The sequence below is a fragment of the Balaenoptera ricei genome, chromosome 14 (genome assembly GCF_028023285.1).
Source record: "Balaenoptera ricei isolate mBalRic1 chromosome 14, mBalRic1.hap2, whole genome shotgun sequence".
In the NCBI taxonomy this organism is placed as follows: Eukaryota; Metazoa; Chordata; class Mammalia; order Artiodactyla; family Balaenopteridae; genus Balaenoptera; species Balaenoptera ricei.
This window is the reverse complement of record NC_082652.1, coordinates 13252653-13273830: the sequence shown is the minus strand read 5'-3', so window position 1 is coordinate 13273830 and position 21178 is coordinate 13252653. Positions and strand designations below refer to the sequence as shown.

General features: G+C 43.3%; 1 long non-coding RNA gene across 1 annotated transcript in view; it reads left to right on the top strand.

Moving 5' to 3' along the window:
* Window positions 1–1208: 1208 nt before the first annotated feature.
* LOC132348222 (uncharacterized) overlaps window positions 1209–21178 on the top strand; it is a 36353-nt gene continuing 16383 nt past the window's right edge. Inside the window, exons 1-2 of the long non-coding RNA XR_009497386.1 lie at window positions 1209–1323; window positions 5883–5968. This is a non-coding gene — a long non-coding RNA (uncharacterized LOC132348222). The remainder of the gene's footprint in view (window positions 1324–5882; window positions 5969–21178) is intronic.

Genomic DNA, 21178 nt, shown 5'->3' with positions numbered 1-21178 from the left:
ACAAGCCGTCTCCTCTGGGAACTGGGGCGAACGCCTATTACTAACGTATCCCCTGAGTTGAATCTGCCACCAGGATTCTGGCATCTCAGTAGAGGTCCATCTGTGTATCCTGACTCAATCCCTCTATGACCTAATGTTTCACTTCTACAAAAAGGTGGGGATAGGGTTTGATTAAAATAATTTGTTCCTGTGGTATGCTTTAGCAGAATGCTGAGATATCTCCTCTTTTGGCCTCTACTTGTCCCAGATTTCCACCATTAGAGTTTCATTCCTTTGGGTTTGTCTCTTGTGAGTGGTGGGAACGTTCTCTAATCTTCCTAGACTGGTTTGATGCCCTCACTATATTGGGAGGATCTCAAGGAATATATCTCATTTACCATTTTGTCCTTAATGCTTAGCACAGTCTTTGGCACATAATAGCTGCTCAAGAAATGTTCGTTGAATAAATGAATGAATGGATTCTCGGACACCAACAGCCGTCAAGGCTGGAGAGGGTGGTGGAGTGGTGGAAAGAGCTCTGGGCTAGGAGTCCTCTAGGCTTGGCTGTCACTGCTTCACTCTGCAAGTAGGGCAAGTCCTTTCCCTGGATCTTGGTTCTCTCGTGGGAACAGTGAGAGTATAGATAGAGGGTCTTATCTGATCTCTACCTATTTCATTCATACCACAGCCATTATGTTCCAGCCTCTGGGCTTTTCACTTTCTTTAAAAAGCCAGGTATCTTCCCACCTCAGGGCCTTTGCACATTCTGTTTCCACTGCGTGGATTACTTTCACCCCCTTTCCGTGGAGATTTTCTTGGTTTCGTTGAAGTCTTCCCCTGTCATCTCCTCAGAGAGGATGGGCTTGTACCTCCCCAACTAAAGTTATTCTGTATCTGAACAAGGAATGATTGCAACTTGCATCTTTTTCTTTGCTTGTCTTCTCTACATCCGAGCTTTCTGGTAGTCTGCAGATTCCTAGAGAGCATGGGATGGTGCGAATCCCGGACACCTAACACCATACCCATTAATTTGTTGAACTGAGGCAGAAGTCAGAGCAGAGGTTGTGTCCTTCCGGGGAAGGCCAGCAGATGGCGCCACAGACCGGGAGGAAGCGAAGCGGCGCGGTGGGCGGGCCTCCCGCGGGGCGGCCTCACCTGGCGGCGGCCGCACCTGCCCACCCCGTACCCCGCGGAAGCCGAGAGCCTGGGCCCTGGCGTCACCTGGGCAATTGGGAAAGCTGCACCCGGAGCCACGGGGAGGGGAGATGAAAGGCGGGTGGCGGGCGTGGGCCGCCTGCAGCGCCAGGTGAGAGCTGGAAGCCCCACCCCGCGCCTGGGGACCAGGTGAGTCAGGCTCCCTGGCCCCGCGGGTGGAGGGAGGTGGCCAGGCTCGGAACCTGGAGGCTTGTGCTCCTTGGCTCTCTACCCCGCTGGGTGACTCAGCTCAAGTTCCGCCCAAACGTTCTTGGTCTCCGTCAAACCCCTGAGGTGCTTTCCTGTGGTTCTGAGAAATAACTTTCACTCATGAAGCAGTGTATTGCGTGCATTTACTCTTCGAGCCTCAGGATAGTTCTCTGAAGTCAGTAGTTTGCTTACCTCCGTTTCACAGAGGCAGGAGAGAGGACCAGAGAGGTGAGGTCAGTTGCTCAGGGTCACACAGCACCCACTCAGCAAGTTGCAGACTAGAGATCTGAACCCAGGTCTGCCTCCAGAAGCCGAGCTCTGACCAGGTTTCTCCCCTTGCTTGCCCACAAGGTTCTGACCTTCTGAGGGACAGAGCCTAATTTTTTTCCCCCACTGTTCTAAACCAATGTATTGATATTTCAAAATTAAAAATAAAAAACATATATCTACTCTTTTTTAAAATTCTTTTCCCATATATGTCATTACAGAGTATTGAGAAGAGCTCCCTGTGCTATACAGTAGGTCCTTATTAGTTATCTATTTTATATATAGTAGTGTGTATATGTCAATCCCAATCTCCCAGTTTATCCCTCCCCCGCTTCCCCCCGGTAACCATAAGTTTGTTATCTACATCTGTGGCTCTATTTCTGTTCCATAAATACGTTCATTTGTACCATTTTTTTAGATCCCAAATAACACTCTATTTTTAATTGAATTACTTTTTATTTACTTTCATTGCCCCGGCCTCTTTCACACCCGCTGGCCCGGCTTGCTCTGCAGGCCCAGGGCATTGAGACCCACAGAATCTGGCCAGCCTGGAGCAATCGAGGGGTCCGCTCTTTAGACAGCTGTGTGTATGTCTTGTGTCTATGACTTGACTTTATTGTCCTTTTAGGGGCAGGAGCCGGGTCTCTTGTACCCCCCACTGTATCAGGCCCAGGACCGGGAACACAGTAGGCATCTAATAAGTCCCACCTGAGACCTTGATTGACCTTCAGCTCCTGGGGGGCACTGGGGATGGGATCCTCCCTGCCCCCGCCGTTTGCTCTTCCCACATGGGCATCCAGGGAAGACCATGGTGGGCACCTCCAGCCTCCCCCTGGTGCTCCTGCTAATAGAATCTCATCACTTGTGGGAAACAAGGGGGGGTGTCTAGTCTGCAGGGGAGGTGGGCGCAGCCCCAGGGGATGAACCACCTTCACCTTGAGGCCCTAAGTAGTCATGGTAAACCCATTCCCTTTGCCTGGGCTTCCTTGGCTTCTGGGAAGCCGCGTGACGCAGCTCTGGCCCGTGGGACCCCCGCTGGCAGCTCTGGGGGCTGGGGCTCCAGGAACCGTCCCACCCCTCCTCTCCCCTCCCCACTGCTTTTGGAGGCTGGCAGGTGAGGGCCATCGCGGAGCTGAGTCCAGGAACTGAGGTCTAGAGAGTTCAGTGACTTCGATCCAGAACCTTGGCCTCCCTGGGCTCCCAAACAGCCCCGGCAGCCGGCTCTGTCTCGTTAGTTGGGAAGTTAAACCCGGTTGTTTAAGGCGAGCTAGTCTGTTGCCTGCAGCTGAGCACATCCTAACTACTACAGCTCTTCCCAGCGCGGGTCCGTTCCCCGTTTGAAGACAGAAGGAAAGCCCGAGGCCCCGGGTTTCTTTCATCACTTTTTTCTCCCTTGACTTCAAGGTGCCCAATGCTAATACCTCCCGGGGTTTATTACCACTAGTAACAAGCACATTGATAAAGGCTCACATTTTTTAACACTTCCTCTGTGTTAGTACTTTATGTGGGTTGTTTAATGCTCACATAATCCCATGACGTGAATCCTAGAACATTTTTACAGATGAGGAAGTTTGGGACTCAGGGCAGTTCTGTAGCTTGATGGTTGACAGCTTGGTCCTGTTTCCTGAAGCAGACAGATCCTGTTCCCCTTGCAAGTCGGCCTCCCTCACGTCCAGACGCCCCAGCTCATCCCTTTATCCCCATTTTTCTCAGTGTGTGATTCTGGCGCACAGTAGGTGCGTGATAGCGACAAGGTGTGCTGCTCGCCCCCTGCTGTCCTGCACCACCAGCCACTCACCACCCAGGCCACGCTGAGCATCCCGTGTGTTTAGAGAGGCCTGCGTGTGTGAGCATACATGTACGGTGTGTGTGTGCTCGTGTGTGCGCGTGCGTGTGTGTGTCTGAGTGTGTGTTGGGGAGTGGGTGGTAGAGTTGGAGAATATGGGCCTTGTCCTCAGTAAAAATAACAAGTCCCATTTATCAGGGGCTCACTAAGTCCCAGGTCCTGTGCTTTACATACTTTTGTTCAAGGCCTGCAGTAGTTCTGGGGAGTTTTTCAAAAACTCAAGCCTCTGGGAAATCACATGATTTGCTCAAAGTCACCCAACTGGATGGGGACCCAGGTCTGTGTGTCTAGAGCCTGTGTCTCAGCCTTGAGCCGAGAAGGTCGGCGTGTCCTTAACCAGAGGGAGGTTCCCTCCTCTGTAGGGAAGCTTCACTGGGCAGGAGATACCTGAGCTGGGCCCTGAAGGATGTGCAGGACTCCCAGAGCAGGGGAGGGAACGCATTCCGAGTGGAGGGAAGGGCTTGGGCAAACTCGTGCAGATGGCACAGTGTATGTTTCATTGGGAAATGGGGATTATAATTTAAAAAAACCAGACCAGCTGGTATTGATTAGAATGGTGGCTTAGGTCCCGTGAGGCCTCTGGCTTCTGAAGGGCACTGCCCAGATGAGTGCCCATTCTACTGGCTCCTCTCAAGAGAACATTTATTCTGCTGCTGGCAACAGAGCTGACGCCCCCGCCCCCCACCCCGCCGGGGAGAGTGGAGGTGAGAAAGGCAGTTGTTAATGCCTCGGTGTTGATTTCCTTCAATTAGAATTCACTGAGCACCTACCGTGCGCCAGGAACAGACCCTGCCTTTGCAAGACTCACAATTCGGTGGGGAGGATGGGCCTGAAAATGACCCCCGTGTCAATTTCATCAGCCGCCATGCCCTGCAGCGACCCCCTGTGTATGCTTTACAAACATTTATTTCATTTAATCCTCAAAGCAGCCTTGCTGGTAGGTATCCTCTCTCGCTTTAACTCAGGAGGACAGCGTGGGTCAGAGCAGTCACGTGACTCAATCAAGCACCTGCAGAGAGTTAGTTGCCGAGGCGCTGGGACGCTGCACGGGTCTTTGGGGTTCTAAAGTTCAAATTCTTTTTTTTTTTTTTTTAAATTTTATAGCTACTTTTATTTTTATTTATTTATTTATTTTTGGCTGTGCTGGGTCTTCGGTTCGTGCGAGGGCTTTCTCTAGTTGCGGCAAGTGGGGGCCACTCTTCATCGCGGTGCGGGGACCGCTCTTCATCGCGGTGCGCGGGCCTTTCACTATCGCGGCCCCTCCCGTTGCGGGGCACAGGCTCCAGATGCGCAGGCTCAGTAGTTGTGGCTCACGGGCCCAGCTGCTCCGTGGCATGTGGGATCTTCCCAGACCAGGGCTCGAACCCGTGTCCCCTGCATTAGCAGGCAGATTCTCAACCACTGCGCCACCAGGGAAGCCCTCAAATTCTTTCAGTTACCTCCTTCTGCCTTCATATCATGATAACCCAGGCACGTGGGCTTTCAAAGGACGCCGGCAATCTGGGCCATAAAAAAAATTGCTGGGAGAAGGATTGTGCTGGCTGATTTCAAGCTAAGGACAGTTCTACTACTGACTCACAAAACCCGACTCTTTAACTATCTGAGTCCAGCACGCTTCTGGATCACCTTTCAGATTGGGCGGTAGGCCAACCACGCTGGTTATTACAACTGCAAGAGGACCCTGCACATCCTGGGCCCTGGATGGCTTACTGAGCGTTACTTGACGAGCCGAATCTGTGAAATGGGTCTGGCCATAGCTTGCCTTCCGTGTCTACAGCTCTGGGCTCTGCATCTGCGGGGAGGCTGAGGCCCAGGTTTGCAGCAGGTAGATTTCTTCCCCTTCTTTGGGTCACTGTGGGGAATGAGGCTGGGCTGGGTGGGGCTGTCTCTCTGCTCCTGGCTTCCCTTCCACCCTCAAAAGCTTTCACGGTGATTAGTTCCCCTCATGGAGGGATCTTGTTACGGTTCCACCAGGAGGGCCTCTGAAACTCCTACCTGAGATAAGAAGGCTGCGTCTCGGTTAATCTCCCAGCTTAGAGGCCACGTTTTAATATTTAAGAAAAGGTTTCCAGGCTCAGGGCCGGGTGGAGGGAGCGGTACGCGGGACCTGGCCTAGTGGGTTTTGAATGCGTGTATCGTTAGAGGCCCTTTCTGCTCATCAAGCCTGTGGGGCCTGGTGTCCCCTGAGTCATTTCTTTAGGTTGGATTTCACTGGTACCTGGACCGGGGGGCCTGACGGGGCGTTGTATTTATGGAGAAGCCCAGCTGGACTCGGGTTGTGTGCTTGGAAGTAGCACCAAGTCCAAGGATGGGCCAGTGTCTGACTCTGCTTCCAGCCCAAATGACTTCAGGCCTGTGTCTCTTCACTGTCTTCCTTCTCCCTCAGCTGGCATACTCCTGGCAGGACCCATCGGGAGTAGAAATTCGAGAAGGGAACCAGCCCTGAGTGAGCACCACGTGCACGCATCCTGAGTGAGTAAGCCTGGCCATCTGGCTGAGCTGGGTTTGAATCTGTCTTCACTCCTTTCATGCTGTGTGTTCCTGGGCAAGTCACTTAACTGCTCTGAGCCTTAATTGTCTCCTTTGTGAAGTGGGTGATGTACTATCTACTTCACATGGCCATTTTGAGACCTTAACAAGCTCTTAAAGTGCCTGGACCTGGAGGAGATTAGTTTTTTTGTCTTTTAAAAATAAATTAGTTGAAGAAATATGTATTCACTGTAACACTTGCTGGTTGGAACTCAGACCTGTAGTCACTACTTTTGTTTTGTTAAGGCCCTGAAGTGAGAAGGCAGGAGAAATAGCCAGAGACCTACAGGCCTGGTTCCTGAATTTTTCTAGCTTTGCCCAGAATAGTTAAAACTCTGAAAGGTCAATGAAGGTGCTGTGGGTGTTTCCCACATTCATAGAGGAAAACGGATTTTCAGTCAATGATATGAAAATAATTGGCCAGAATAAATTACACGAGTTTTACCAAACTCAGGTCTGCTCACCCGTAAGCAGTAAAGCCCATCTCCTGACACCTGGCTGTGGTGAAGGAAAGTACAGCTTTATTGTAAAGGTGCCAGTAGAAGGAGGACAGGTGGTTGTGCCCCAAAACCCTGAGCTCCCTTAAGGCTTTCAGCAAAGCATTTTTTTTTTAATGATTGCTTATTTATTTATTTATTTATTTTATTTTTGGCTGTGTTGGGTCTTCGATGCTGTGCACGGGCTTCCTCTAGTTGCAGCAAGCGGAGGCTACTCTTCGTTGTGGTGCGCAGGCTTCTCATTGCAGTGGCTTCTCTTGTTGCGGAGCACAGGCTCTAGGTGCATGGGCTTCAGTAGTTGTGGCTCGTGGGCTCAGTACTTGTGGCTCACAGGCTCTAGAGCGCAGGCTCAGTAGTTGTGGCACATGGGCTTAGTTGCTCCGTGGCATGTGGGATCTTCCCGGACCAGGGCTCGAACCTGTATTCCCTGCATTGGCAGGCAGATTCTTATCCACTGCGCCACCAGGGAAGCCCCTCAGCAAAACATTTTAAAAGCCAGGTGAGGGAGGTTCTTCCCAGGGTACGTGATCAGCTCGTGCACAATTCTGACTGGTTGACGGTGATCAATCCTTAGGTGCCAGAAGGTTGGGGCTACGTGCTTGTGATCATCACGTAGTTAATTTCTTCCATTTGGTGGTGGTTTTAGGAGCTGAAAAACAACTCAGGGAATGTGCATCTGATACTGTTATCCAGGGACTTCAGGGAGGAGCTAAAGCAGAGGAGATGGGGGAAGGGTCTGTCCCAGGAAGGCCCCATAGCGTCCTGCTCGGTTACACTCAAGTTATACCACCTAAGAGTTCCCCCCAAATAACCTTTGATTAAGAAGACTATTGCATGCAATGTAATATTGCAAAATAAAAGTTTTATTTTTGCATTAGAAAAAAGCACACAAAAATATGACTATACATTTTGTTTCTTCTTCAGTGTAAAGTTGCCACCTCTTCTTAATGGGGAAAGATGGTCTTATACTCTGTGACGGTGTCCTTTTTATTTTTCCCGTGGTGATTAGAAAATGCCCTTTCTCTTTGAAATGATAGCGGTGATGGTTTTCAGTTTTTGGAACTTATTGGTGAATAGGCAATATACGTACAGAGTTCAAAGGACTCCAAAGGTAAACAGTTCAAGTGAATCTCCCTTCCTCCCTCCCTGACTCTCATGATCAGTATCTCTCCCTGAAGAAGACAGCTTCTTATAAATTACTCCCGACCTAGTCTAGACCATGCATTCTCATGGGAAAAGGGTAACATCATCCCTAAGGGGGCAAAAATTGGTTCTTTGGCAGAGCAGTGAGGGTGGGGGTTAAAAAGATCTTAGATGCTATTTACATTTTCAAATTGTGTACATAGTGCCACTTTGTGTCCTATTTTGGTTTGCTTGGGGCCCAATCATTGGCCGTGCACCAAGTGTAACATTGTTCCTCTGGGAAAGTGGGATCTACTTTATGATAACATGATTGCATCCGTCTTTGAGGCCATCTCTGAGGTCCTTACAATGAGCTGTGTTCTGCAGTGGGTGTGGCTGCACCTGATTTCCCTCTCTTGTTGCCTTCAGGCATGTTTGTGAGCAGGCTGTGGGCTCGGTGGTCAAGGAACCGCCTGGACCTCAAAATCAGACCTAGAAATGTGTATTTGCTGATAATAATGCTCATTAAAGATGGCATGTGAAGGCAGCCCAGCCTCCACTTATGTCCTGCGCCTATGCAGACATCACTAATCAATCATTGCACACTTTCCTGTGAGCTCAGACAGGACTTCAGAATCCTACTCAATGTAGTGTTCTCAGGTTAGGGTAAGGGAGGTGAAATGCACTGACAGCACTACTGTAATACCACAGTACGCTGGTTCCCAGGCTTTGTTTTTTGTGCGTGTTTTGTTGTTTTTATTTTATTGAAGTGTAGTTAATTTACAGTGTTGTGTTAGTTTCAGGTGGACAACAAAGTGATTCAGATACACACATACACACACACACACACACACACACATACATATATATGTGTGTGTGTATATATGCCTTTTCAGATTTTTTTCCATTATAGGTTATTACAAGATATTGAGTATAGTTCCCTGTGCTATACAGTAGGTCCTTGTTGTTTACCTGTTTTATATATGGTATTGTGTATATGCTAATCCCAAACTCCTAATTTAGCTCCCTGCCCCCACTATTTCCTTTGGTAACCATCAGTTTGTTTTCTATGTCTGTGAGTCTGTTTCTGTTTTGTAAATAAATTCATCTGTATCATTTTTTTAGATTCCACATATAAGTGATATCATATGATATTTGTCTTTCTCTTTGTGACTTACTTCATTTAATATGATAATCTCTAGGTCCATCCATGTTGCTGCAAATGGCATTATTTCATTCTTTTTTATGCCTGAGTAATATTCCATTGTGTATATATGACACATCTTCTTGATACATTCATCTATCGATGGACATTTAGGTTGCTTCCATGTCTTGGCTATTGTAAATAGTACTGCTGTGAACATCAGGGTGCATTGCATGTATCTTTTCAAATTACAGTTTTCTCCAGATTTATACCCAGTAGTGGGATTGCTGGATCATATGGTAGTTCTATTTTTAGTTTTCTAAGTAATCTCCATACTGTTTTCCATTGTGGCTGCACCAATTTATATTACCACCAACAGTAAAGGAAGGTTCCCTTTTCTCCACACCCTCTCCAGCATTTATTATTTGTAGACTTTTTAAGGATGGCCATTCTGACTGGTTTGAGGTGATACCTCATTGTAGTTTTGATTTGCATTTCTCTAGTAATTAGCAATGATGAGCATCTTTTCATGTGTCTGTTGTCCATCTGTATGTCTTCTTTGGAGAAATGTGTATTTAGGTCGTCTGCCCATTTTTGATTAGTTTTGTTTTTTTTTTTTGATATTAGGCTGTATGAGCTGTTTGTATATTTTAGAAATTAATCCCTTGTCAGTCACATCATTTGCAAATATTTTCTCCCAGTCTGTAGGATGTCATTTCATTTTGTTTATGGTTTTCCTTTGCTGTGCAAAAGCTTTTATGTTTAATTAGGTTCCATTTGTTTATTTTTGTCTTTATTTCCATTACTCTAGGAGATGAATCCAAAAAAAATATTGCTGTGATTTATGTCAAACAGTGTTCTGCTTATGTTTTCCTCTAGGAGTTTGATAGTATCCAGTCTTACATTTAGGTCTTTAATCCATTTTGAGTTTATTTTTATATATGGTGTTAGAGAATGTTCTAATTTTATTTTTTACATGTAGCTGTCCAGTTTTCCCAGCACCACTTATTGAAGAGACTGTCTTTCCTCCATTGTATATTCTTGCCTCCTTTGTTGTGGATTAATTTTCCCAGCACCACTCATTGAAGAGACTGTCTTTCTTCCATTGTATATTCTTGCCTCCTTTGTTGTGGATTAATTGACCACAGTGTGTAGGTTTATTTCTGGGCTTCCTATCCTGTTCCATTGATCTATATGGCTGTTTTTGTGCCAATATCATACTGTTTTGATTACTGTAGCTTTGTAGTGTAGCCTGAAGTCAGGGAGCATGATTCCTCCAGCTCAGTTCTTCTTTCTCAAGATTGTTTTGGCTATTCAGGGTCTTTTGTGTTTCCATACAAATTAAACATTTTTTGTTCTAATTCTGTGAAAAATGCTATTGGTAATTTGATAGGGATTGCATTGAATCTGTAGATTGCCTTGGGTAGTATAGTCATTTTCACAATATTGATTCTTCCAATCCAAGAACATGGTATATCTCTCCATCTGTTTGTGTCATCTTCAGTTTCTTTCATCAGCATCTTATAGTTTTGGGAGTACAGGTCTTTTGCCTACTTAGGTAGGTTTATTCCTAGGTATTTTATTCTTTTTGATGCAATGGTAAATGGAATCGTTCCCTTAATTTCTATTTCTGATATTTTCTTGATAGTGTATAGAAATGCAACAGATTTCTCTATATTAAGTTTGTATCCAGTAACTTTACTGAATTCATTGATGTGCTGTTGTAGTTTTCTGGTTGTTTCTTTAGGATTTTCTATGTATAGCATCATGTCGCTTGCAAACAGTGACAGTTTTACTTCTTCTTTTCCAATTTGGATTCCTTTTGTTTCTTTTTCTTCTCTGATTGCTGTGGCTAGGACTTCCAAAACTATGTTGAATAAAAGTGGCGAGAGTGGGCATCCTTGACTTGTTTGTGATCTTAGAGGAAATGCTTTCAGCTTTTCACCATTGAGAATGATGTTAGCTGTGGGTTTGTCATATATGGCTTTTATTATGTTGAGGTAGGTTCCCTCTATGACCACTTTCTGAAAAAATTTTTATCATAAATGGATGCTGAATTTTGCTTTTTCTGCATTTATTGAGATGATCATATGGTTTTTATTCTTCAGTTTGTTGATGCGGTGTATCACATTGATTGATTTGAGGATACTGAAAAATCCTTGCATCCCTAGGATAAATCCCACTTGATCATGATGTATGATCTTTATAATGTATTGTTGGAGTCAGTTTGCTAGTATCTTTTTTTTTTTTTTATGACTGTGCTGGGTCTTCGTGGCTGCACATGGGCTTTCTCTAGTTGCGGTGAGCAAGGGCTACTCTTCATTGCGGTGCGCAGGCTTCTCACTGCAAGTACAGGCTCTAGGTGCGCAGGCTTCATTAGCTGTGGCATGCGGGCTCAGTAGTTGTGGCTCGCAGGCTCTAGAGCGCAGGCTCAGGAGTTGTGGCGCACTGGCTTAGTTGCTCCACGGCATGTGGGATCTTCCCAGACCAGGGCTCAAACCCGTGTCCCCTGCGCTGGCAGGCAGATTCTTAACCACTGCACCACCAGGGAAGTCCTAGTTTGCTAGTATCTCGTTGAGAATTTTTGCATCTATGTTCATCACTGATACTGGCCTCTAATTTTCTTTTTTTTGTGATATCTTGTCTAGTTTTGGTATCAGGGTGATGGTGGCCTCATAGAATGAGTCTGGAACTGTTCCTTTCTCTGTGATTTTTTGGAATAGTTTCAGAAGGATAGGTGTTAACTCTAAATGTTTGGTAGAATTCAACTGTGAATGCACTTTGTCCTGGACTATTGCTTGTTGGGAGTTTTTATTTATTTATTTATTTTATTTTATTTTATTTTTTTAACATCTTTATTGGAGTATAATTGCTTTACAATGGTGTGTTAGTTTCTGCTTTATAACAAAGTGAATCAGTTATACATATACATATGTTCCCATATCTCTTCCCTCTTGCATCTCCCTCCTTCCCACCCTCCCTATCCCACCCCTCTAGGTGGTCACAAAGCACCGAGCTGATCTCCCTGTGCTATGCAGTTGCTTCCCACTAGCTATCTATTTTACGTTTGGTAGTGTATATATGTCCATGCCACTCTCTCACTTTGTCCCAGCTTACCCTTCCCCCTCCCCATATCCTCAAGTCCATTCTCTAGTAGGTCTGTGTCTTTATTCCTGTCTTGCCACTAGGTTCTTCATGACTTTTTTTTTTTTCCTTAGATTCCATATATATGTGTTAGCATACTGTATTTGTTTTTCTCTTTCTGACTTACTTCACTCTGTATGACAGACTCTAACTCCATCCACCTCACTACAAATAACTCAGTTTCGTTTCTTTTTATGGCTGAGTAATATTCCATTGTATATATGTGCCACATCTTCTTTATCCATTCATCCGATAATGGACATTTAGGTTGCTTCCATGTCCTGGCTATTGTAAATAGAGCTGCAATGAACATTTTGGTACTCTTTTTGAATTATGGTTTTCTCAGGGTATATGCCCAGTAGTGGGATTGCTGGGTCGTATGGTAGTTCTATTTTTAGTTTTTTAAGGAACCTCCATACTGTTCTCCATAGTGGCTGTATCAATTTACATTCCCACCAACAGTGCAAGAGTGTTCCTTTTTGTCCACACCCTCTCCAGCATTTATTGTTTCTAGATTTTTTGATGATGGCCACTCTGACCGGTGTGAGATGATATCTCATTGTAGTTTTGATTTGCATTTCTCTAATGATTAATGATGTTGAGCATTCTTTCATGTGTTTGTTGGCAATCTGTACATCTTCTTTGGAGAAATGTCTATTTAAGTCTTTTGTCCATTTTTGGATTGGGTTGTTTGTTTTTTTGTTATTGAGCTGCATGAGCTGCTTGTAAATTTTGGAGATTAATCCTTTGTCAGTTGCTTCATTTGCAAATATTTTCTCCCATTCTGAGGGTTGTCTTTTCTTCTTGTTTATGGTTTCCTTTGCTGTGCAAAAGCTTTTAAGTTTCATTAGGTCCCATTTGTTTATTTTTGTTTTTATTTCCATTTCTCTAGGAGCTGGGTCAAAAAGGATCTTGCTGTGATTTACATCATAGAGTGTTCTGCCTATGTTTTCCTCTAAGAGTTTGATAGTGTCTGGCCTTACATTTAGGTCTCTAATCCATTTTGAGTTTATTTTTGTGTATGGTGTTAGGGCGTGTTCTAATTTCATACTTTTACATGTACCTGTCCAGTTTTCCCAGCACCACTTATTGAAGAGGCTGTCTTTTCTCCACTGTATATGCTTGCCTCCTTTATCAAAGATAAGGTGACCATATGTGCGTCGGTTTATCTCTGGGCTTTCTATCCTGTTCCATTGATCTATATTTCTGTTTTTGTGCCAGTACCAAACTGTCTTGATTACTGTAGCTTTGTAGTATAGTCTGAAGTCAGGGAGCCTGATTCCTCCAGCTCCATTTTTCGTTCTCAAGATTGCTTTGGCTATTCGGGGTCTTTTGTGTTTCCATACAAATTGTGAAATTTTTTGTTCTAGTTCTGTGAAAAATGCCAGTGGTAGTTTGATAGGGATTGCATTGAATCTGTAGATTGCTTTGGGTAGTAGAGTCATTTTCACAATGTTGATTCTTCCAATCCAAGAACATGGTATATCTCTCCATCTATTTGTATCATCTTTAATTTCTTTCATCAGTGTCGTATAATTTTCTGCATACAGGTCTTTTGTCTCCTTAGGTAGGTTTATTCCTAGATATTTTATTCTATTTGTTGCAGTGGTATATGGGAGTATTTTCTTAATTTCACTTTCAAATTTTTCATCATTAGTGTATAGGAATGCAAGAGATTTCTGTGCATTAATTTTGTATCCTGCTACTTTGCCAAATTCATTGATTAGTTCTAGTAGTTTTCTGGTAGCATCTTTAGGATTCTCTATGTATAGTATCATGTCATCTGCAAACAGTGACAGCTTTACTTCTTTTCCGATTTGGATTCCTTTTATTTCTTTTTCTTCTCTGATTGCTGTGGCTAAAACTTCCAAAACTATGTTGAATAATAGTGGTGAGAGTGGGCAACCTTGTCTTTTTCCTGATCTTAGTGGAAATGGTTTCAGTTTTTCACCACTGAGGATGATGTTGGCTGTGGGTTTGTCATATATGGCCTTTATTATGTTGAGGAAAGCTCCATCTGTGCCTACTTTCTGCAGGGCTTTTATCATAAATGGGTGTTGAATTTTGTCAAAAGCTTTCTCTGCATCTATTGAGATGATCATATAGTTTTTCTCCTTCAATTTGTTAATATGGTGTATCATGTTGATTGATTTGTGTATATTAAACAATCCTTGCATTCCTGGAGTAAACCCCACTTGATCATGGTGTATGATCCTTTTAATGTGCTGTTGGATTCTGTTTGCTAGTATTTTGTTGAGGATTTTTGCATCTATGTTCATCAGTGATATTGGCCTGTAGTTTTCTTTCCTTGTGACATCTTTGTCTGGTTTTGGTATCAGGGTGATGGTGGCCTCAGAGAATGAGTTGGGGAGTGTTCCTCCCTCTGCAATATTTTGTGAGAGTTTGAGAAGGATAGGTGTTAGCTCTTCTCTAAATGTTTGATAGAATTCGCGTGTGAAGCCATCTGGTCCTGGGCTTTTGTTTGTTGGAAGATTTTTAATCACAGTTTCAATTTCAGTGCTTGTGATTGGTCTGTTCATATTTTCTATTTCTTCCTGGTTCAGTCTCGGCAGGTTGTGCATTTCTAAGAATTTGTCCATTTCTTCCAGGTTGTCCATTTTATTGTCATAGAATTGTCTGTAGTAATCTCTCATGATCCTTTGTATTTCTGCCATGTCAGTTGTTACTTCTCCTTTTTCATTTCTAATTCTATTGATTTGAGCCTTCTCTCTTTTTTTCTTGATGAGTCTGGCCAGTGGTTTATCAATTTTGTTTATCTTCTCAAAGAACCAGCTTTTAGTTTTATTGATCTTTGCTATCATTTCCTTCATTTCTTTTTCATTTATTTCTGATCTGATCTTTATGATTTCTTTCCTTCTGCTAACTTTGGGGTTTTTTTGTTCTTCTTTCTCTGATTGCTTTAGGTGCAAGGTTAGGTTGTTTATTTGAGATGTTTCCTGTTTCTTAAGGTAGGATTGTATTGCTATAAACTTCCCTCTTAGAACTGCTTTTGCTGCATCCCATAGGTTTTGGGTCATCATGTCTCCATTGTCATTTGTTTCTAGGTATTTTTTGATTTCCCCTTTGATTTCTTCAGTGATCACTTCATTATTAAGTAGTGTATTGTTTAGCCTCCATGTGTTTATATTTTTTACAGATCTTTTCCTGTAATTGATATCTAGTCTCATAGCATTGTGGTCGGAAAAGATACTTGATATGATTTCAATTTTCTTAAATTTACTAAGGCTTGATTTGTGACCCAAGATATTATCTATCCTGGAGAATGTTCCATGAGCACTTGAGAAAAATGTGTATTCTGTTGTTTTTGGGTGGAATGTCCTATAAATATAATTAAGTCCATCTTGTTTAATGTATCATTTAAAGCTTGTGTTTCCTTATTTATTTTCATTTTGGATGATCTGTCCCTTTGTGAAAGTGGGGTGTTAAAGTCCCCTACTATGATTGTGTTACTGTTGATTTCCCCTTTTATGGCTGTTAGTATTTGCCTTATGTATTGAGGTGCTCCTATGTTGGGTGCATAGATATTTACAATTGTTATATCTTCTTCTTGGATTGATCCCTTGATCATTATGTAGTGTCCTTCTTTGTCTCTTGTAATAGTCTTTATTTTAAAGTCTATTTTGTCTGATATGAGAATTGCTACTCCAGCTTTCTTTTGATTTCCATTTGCATGGAATATCTTTTTCCATCCCCTCACTTTCAGTCTGTATGTGTCCCTAGGTCTGAAGTGGGTCTCTTGTAGACAGCATATATATGGGTCTTGTTTTTGTATCCATTCAGCCAGTCTGTGCCTTTTGGTGGGAGCATTTAATCCATTTACATTTAAGGTAATTATCGATATGTATGTTTCTATTCCCATTTTCTTAAATGTTTTGGGTTTGTTGTTGTAGGTGTTTTCCTTCTCTTGTGTTTCTTGCCTAGGGAAGTTCCTTTAGCATTTGTTGTAAAGCTGGTTTGGTGGTGCTGAACTCTCTCAGCTTTTGCTTGTCTGTAAAGGTTTTAATTTCTCCATCAAATCTGAATGAGATCCTTGCTGGGTAGAGTAGTCTTGGTTGTAGGTTTTTCTCCTTCATCACTTTAAATATGTCCTGCCACTCCCTTCTGGCTTGCAGAGTTTCTGCTGAAAGATCAGCTGTTAACCTTATGGGGATTCCCTTGTGTGTTATTTGTTGTTTTTCCCTTGCTGCTTTTAATATGTTTTCTTTATATTTAATTTTTGATAGTTTGATTAATATGTGTCTTGGCGTGTTTCTCCTTGGATTTATCCTGTATGGGACTCTCTGTGCTTCCAGGACTTGATTAACTATTTCCTTTCCCATATTAGGAAAGTTTTCAACTATAATCTCTTCAAATATTTCCTCAGTCCCTTTCTTTTCCTCTTCTTCTTCTGGGACCCCTATAATTCGAATGTTGGTGTGTTTAATGTTGTCCCAGAGGTCTCTGAGACTGTCCTCAGTTCTTTTCATTCTTTTTTCTTTATTCTGCTCTGCAGTAGTTATTTCCACTATTTTATCTTTCAGGTCACTTATCCGTTCTTCTGCCTCAGTTATTCTGCTATTGATCCCTTCTAGAGTATTTTTAATTTCATTTATTGTGGTGTTCATTGTTGCTTGGTTCCTCTTTAGTTCTTCTAGGTCCTTGTTAAATGTTTCTTGCATTTTGTCTGTTCTATTTCCAAGATTTTGCATCATCTTTACTGTCATTATTCTGAATTCTTTTTCAGGTAGACTGCCTCTTTCCTCTCCATTTGTTAGGTCTGGTGTGTTTTTACCTTGCTCCTTCATCTGCTGTGTGTTTTTCTGTCCTCTCATTTTGCTTATCTTACTGTGTTTGGGGTCTCCTTTTCGCAGGCTGCAGGTTCGTAGTTCCCGTTGTTTTTGGTGTCTGTCCCCAGTGGCTAAGGTTGGTTCAGTGGGTTGTGTAGGCTTCCTGGTGGAGGGGACTAGTGCCTGTGTTCTGGTGGATGAGGCTGGATCTTGTCTTTCTGGTGGGCAGGTCCACGTCTGGTGGTGTGTTTTGGGGTGTCTGTGGCCTTATGATTTTAGGCAGCCTCTCTGCTAATGGATGGGGCTGTGTTCCTGTCTTGCTAGTTGTTTGGCATAGGGTGTCCAGCACTGTAGCTTGCTGGTCGTTGAGTGAAGCTGGGCCTTGGTGTTGAGATGGAGATCTCTGGGAGATTTTTGCCGTTTGGTATCACGTGGAGCTGGGAGGTCTCTTGTGGACCAGTGTCCTGAAGTTGGCTCTCCCACCTCAGAGGCACAGCCCTGATGCCTGGCTGGAGCACCAAGAGCCTGTCATCCTCACGGCTCAGAATAAAAGGGAGAAAAAATAGAAAGAAAAAAAAGAAAGAGGATAAAATAAAATAAAATAAAATAAAGTAAGATAAAATAAAGTTATTAAAATAAAAAATAATTATTAAGAAAAAAAATTTTTTTAAGTTAAAAAAAAAAAAAAGACAGAACCCTAGGACAAATGGTGAAAGCAAAGCTATACAGACAGAATCTCACACAGAAGCATGCGCATACACACTCAAAAAGTGAAAAAGGGAAAAAATATATATATATATATATCGTTGCTCCCAAAGTCCACCTCCTGAATTTGGGATGATTCATTGTCTATTCAGGTATTCCACAGATGCAGGTACATCAAGTTGATTGTGGAGCTTTAATCCGCTGCTTCTGAGGCTGCTGGGAGAGATTTCCCTTTCTCTTCTTTGTTCACACAGTTCCTGGGATTCAGCTTTGGATTTGGCCCCGCCTCTGCGTGTAGGTCGCCTGAGGGTGTCTGTTCTTCGCTCAGACAGGAAGGGGTTAAAGGAGCAGCTGCTTCGGGGGCTCTGGCTCACTCAGGCCGGGGGGAGGGAGGGGTACGGAGGAGGCGGGGCGAGCCTGCGGCAGCAGAGGCATCATGACGTTGCAGCAGCCTGAGGTGCGCTGTGTGTTCTCCCGGGGAAGTTGTCCCTGGATCACGGGAGCCTGGCGGTGGCGGGCTGCACAGGCTCCCAGGAGGGGCGGTGTGGAGAGTGACCTGTGCTCGCACACAGGCTTCTTGGTGGCGGCAGCAGCAGCCTTAGCGTCCCATGCCCGTCTCTGGGGTCCGTGCTGATAGCCGCGGCTCGCGCCCGTCTCTGGAGCTCATTTAGGTGGCGCTCTGAATCCCCTCTCCTTGCGCACCAGGAAACAAAGAGGCAAGAAAAAGTCTCTTGCCTCTTCGGCAGCTCCAGACCTTTTCCCGGACTCCCTCCTGCTAGCTGTGGCGCACTAGCCCCCTTCAGGCTGTGTTCACGCCGCCAACCCCAGTCCTCTCCCTGGTATCTGACCTCCGAAGCCCGAGCCTCAGCTCCCAGCCCCCGCCCGCCCCGGCGGGTGAGCAGACAAGCCTCTCGGGCTGGTGAGTGCTGGTCGGCACCGATCCTCTGTGCAGGAATCTCTCCGCTGTGCCCTCCGCACCCCTGCGGCTGCGCTCTCCTCTATGGCTCCGAAGCTTCCCCCCTCTGCCACCCGCAGTCTCTGCCCGCGAAGGGGCTTCCTCATGTGTGGAAACCTTTCCTCCTTCACAGCTCCCTCCCACTGGTGCAGGTCCCTTCCCTATTCTTTTGTCTCTGTTTTTTCTTTTTTCTTTTGCCCTACCCAGGTACGTGGGGAGACTCTTGCCTTTTGGGAGGTCTGAGGTCTTCTGCCAGCGTTCAGTGGGTGTTCTATAGGAGCAGTTCCACGTGTAGATGTATTTATGATGTATCTGTGGGGAGGAAGGTGATCTCCGCGTCTTACTCTTCTGCCATCTTCTCCTCTCCCCCGGGAGTTTTTAAATTACTGATTCCATTTCGGTACTGGTAATTGGTCTTTTCATATTTTCTATTTCTTCCTGGTTCAGTCTTGGTAGATTAAACTTTTCTATGAGTTTGTCCATTTCTTCTAGGTTGTCCATTTTATTGGCATATAGTTGCTTATAGTAGTCTCTTATGATCCTTTGTATTTCTGTAGTGTTGGTTGTAAATTCTCCTTTGTCATTCCAATTTTATTGATTTGGGCTCGCTCCCTTTTTTTCCTGATGAGTCTGGCTAAAGATTTATCAATTTTGTTTATCTTTTCAAAGAACCAGCTTTTCGTTTCTCTGATCTTTTCTATTTTTTTTTTGTCTCTATTTCATTTATTTCTGCTCTGATCTTTATGATGTTTTTTCCTTCTACTAACTTTGGGTTTTGTTTGTTCTTCTTTCTCTAGTTGCTTTAAGCATAAGGTTAGGTTGTTTATTTGAGATTTTTCTTGTTTCCTGAGATAAGCTTGTATCACTATTAACTTCCCTTTTAAAACTGCTATTGGTGCATCCCAGAGGTTTTGGATCATCATGTTTTCATTTTTCTCTAGGTATTTTTTGATTTCCTCTTTGATTTTTTCAGTGATCCATTGGTTGATTAGTAGCATATTGTTTAACCTCCATGTGTTTGTGTCTTTTGCAGTATTTTTTTCCTTGTAGTTGATTTCTAGCCTCATAGTGTTGTGGTTGGAAAAGATGCTTGATATGATTTGTTTTCTTAAATTTACCGAGGCTTGCTTTGTCGCTCAGAATGTGATCTATCATGGAGAATGTTCCATGTGCACTTGAAAAGAATGTGTATTCTGCTACTGCAGATGGAATGCCCTATAAATATCAATTAAGTCCATCTGGTCTAATGTATCATTTAAGGCCTGTGTTTCCTTATTGGTTTTCTGTCTGGATGATCTGTCCATTGATAGAAGTGGGGTATTAAAGTACCCACTATTATTGTGTTACTGTCAATTTCTCCTTTTATGTCTGCTAACATTTGCCTTATATATTGAGGTGACTCGCGGGTGCACCTATGTTGGGTGCATCATATATATTTATAATTGTTATATTTTCTTCTTGGATTGATTCTTTGATCATTATATAGAGTCCTTCTTTGTCTCTTGAAACAGTCTTTAAAGTCTATTTTATCTGATATAAGTATTGCACCTCTAGCTTTCTTTTGATTTCCATTTGTGTGGAATACCTTTTTCCATCCTCTCACTTTCAGTCTGTATGTGTCTGTAGATCTGAAGTGAGTCTCTTGTAGGCAGCAAACATATGGGTCTTGTTTTGTATCCATTCAGCCAGTCTGTGCCTTTTGGTTGGAGCATTTAGGCTGTTTACATTTAAGGTAATTATCATTATGTATGTTCCTATTGCCATTTTGTTAATTGTTTTGGATTTGCTTTTGTAGGTCTTTTTTCCCCCTTCTTTTGTTCTCTTCTCTTCTGATTTGATGATGATCTTTAGTGTCACGTTTGGATTCCTTTTGCTTTTTTGTCTGTATATCTATTATAGATTTTTGTTTTGTGGTTACCATAAGGTTTTTGTATGGAAGTCTATATTTATACATGCTTGTTTTAAGTTGCTGATCTCTTAATTTCAAACACATTTTAGATAACTACACTGCATTTGTACTCTCCTCGATTACTGCTTTTGTTTTTATATTTTACATCTAATTGTTTTTTGTATCCCTTAACTGCTTATTGTGGATACAAATGATTTTACCCCTTTTGTCTTTTAACCTCCCCACTAGCTTTGTGTGTGGATGATTTCCTACCTTTATTTTATGTTTGCCTTTACCAGTGAGATTTTCCATTTCATAATTTTCTTGTTTCCAGTTGTGGCCTTTTCTTTTCTGCCTAGAGAATTTCCTTTAGCATTTGCTGTAAAGCTGGTTTGGTGGTGCTGAATTCTTTTGGCTTTGCTCATCTGTAAAGTTTTGATTTCTCCATCAAATCTGAATGGGAGCTTTGCTGGGTATTCTTGGTTGTTTGTAGGTTTTTCTCTTTTATCATTTTAAATGTATTTTGCCACTCCCTTCTGGCCTGCAGAGTTTTTGCTGAAAAAAAATCATCTGATAGCCTTATGGGTGTTCCCTTGTATGTTATTTGTTGCTTTTCCCTTGTTGCTTTTAATATTCTCTCTTTAATTTTTGTCAGTTTGATTATAATGTGTTGTGATGGATTCCTCTGTGGGTTAATCCTGTATGGGACTCTGCACTTCCTGGACTTGGGTGACTATTTCCTTCCCCCAGGTTAGGGAAGTTTTCAGCTATTATCTCTTCAAATATTTTCTCAGGCCCTTTCTCTCTCTCTTCTCCTTCTGGAACCCCTATAATGTGAATATTAGCATGCTTGATGTTGTCCCAGAGGTCTCTTAAACTGTCCTCATTTCTTTTCATTCTTTTCTCTGGTG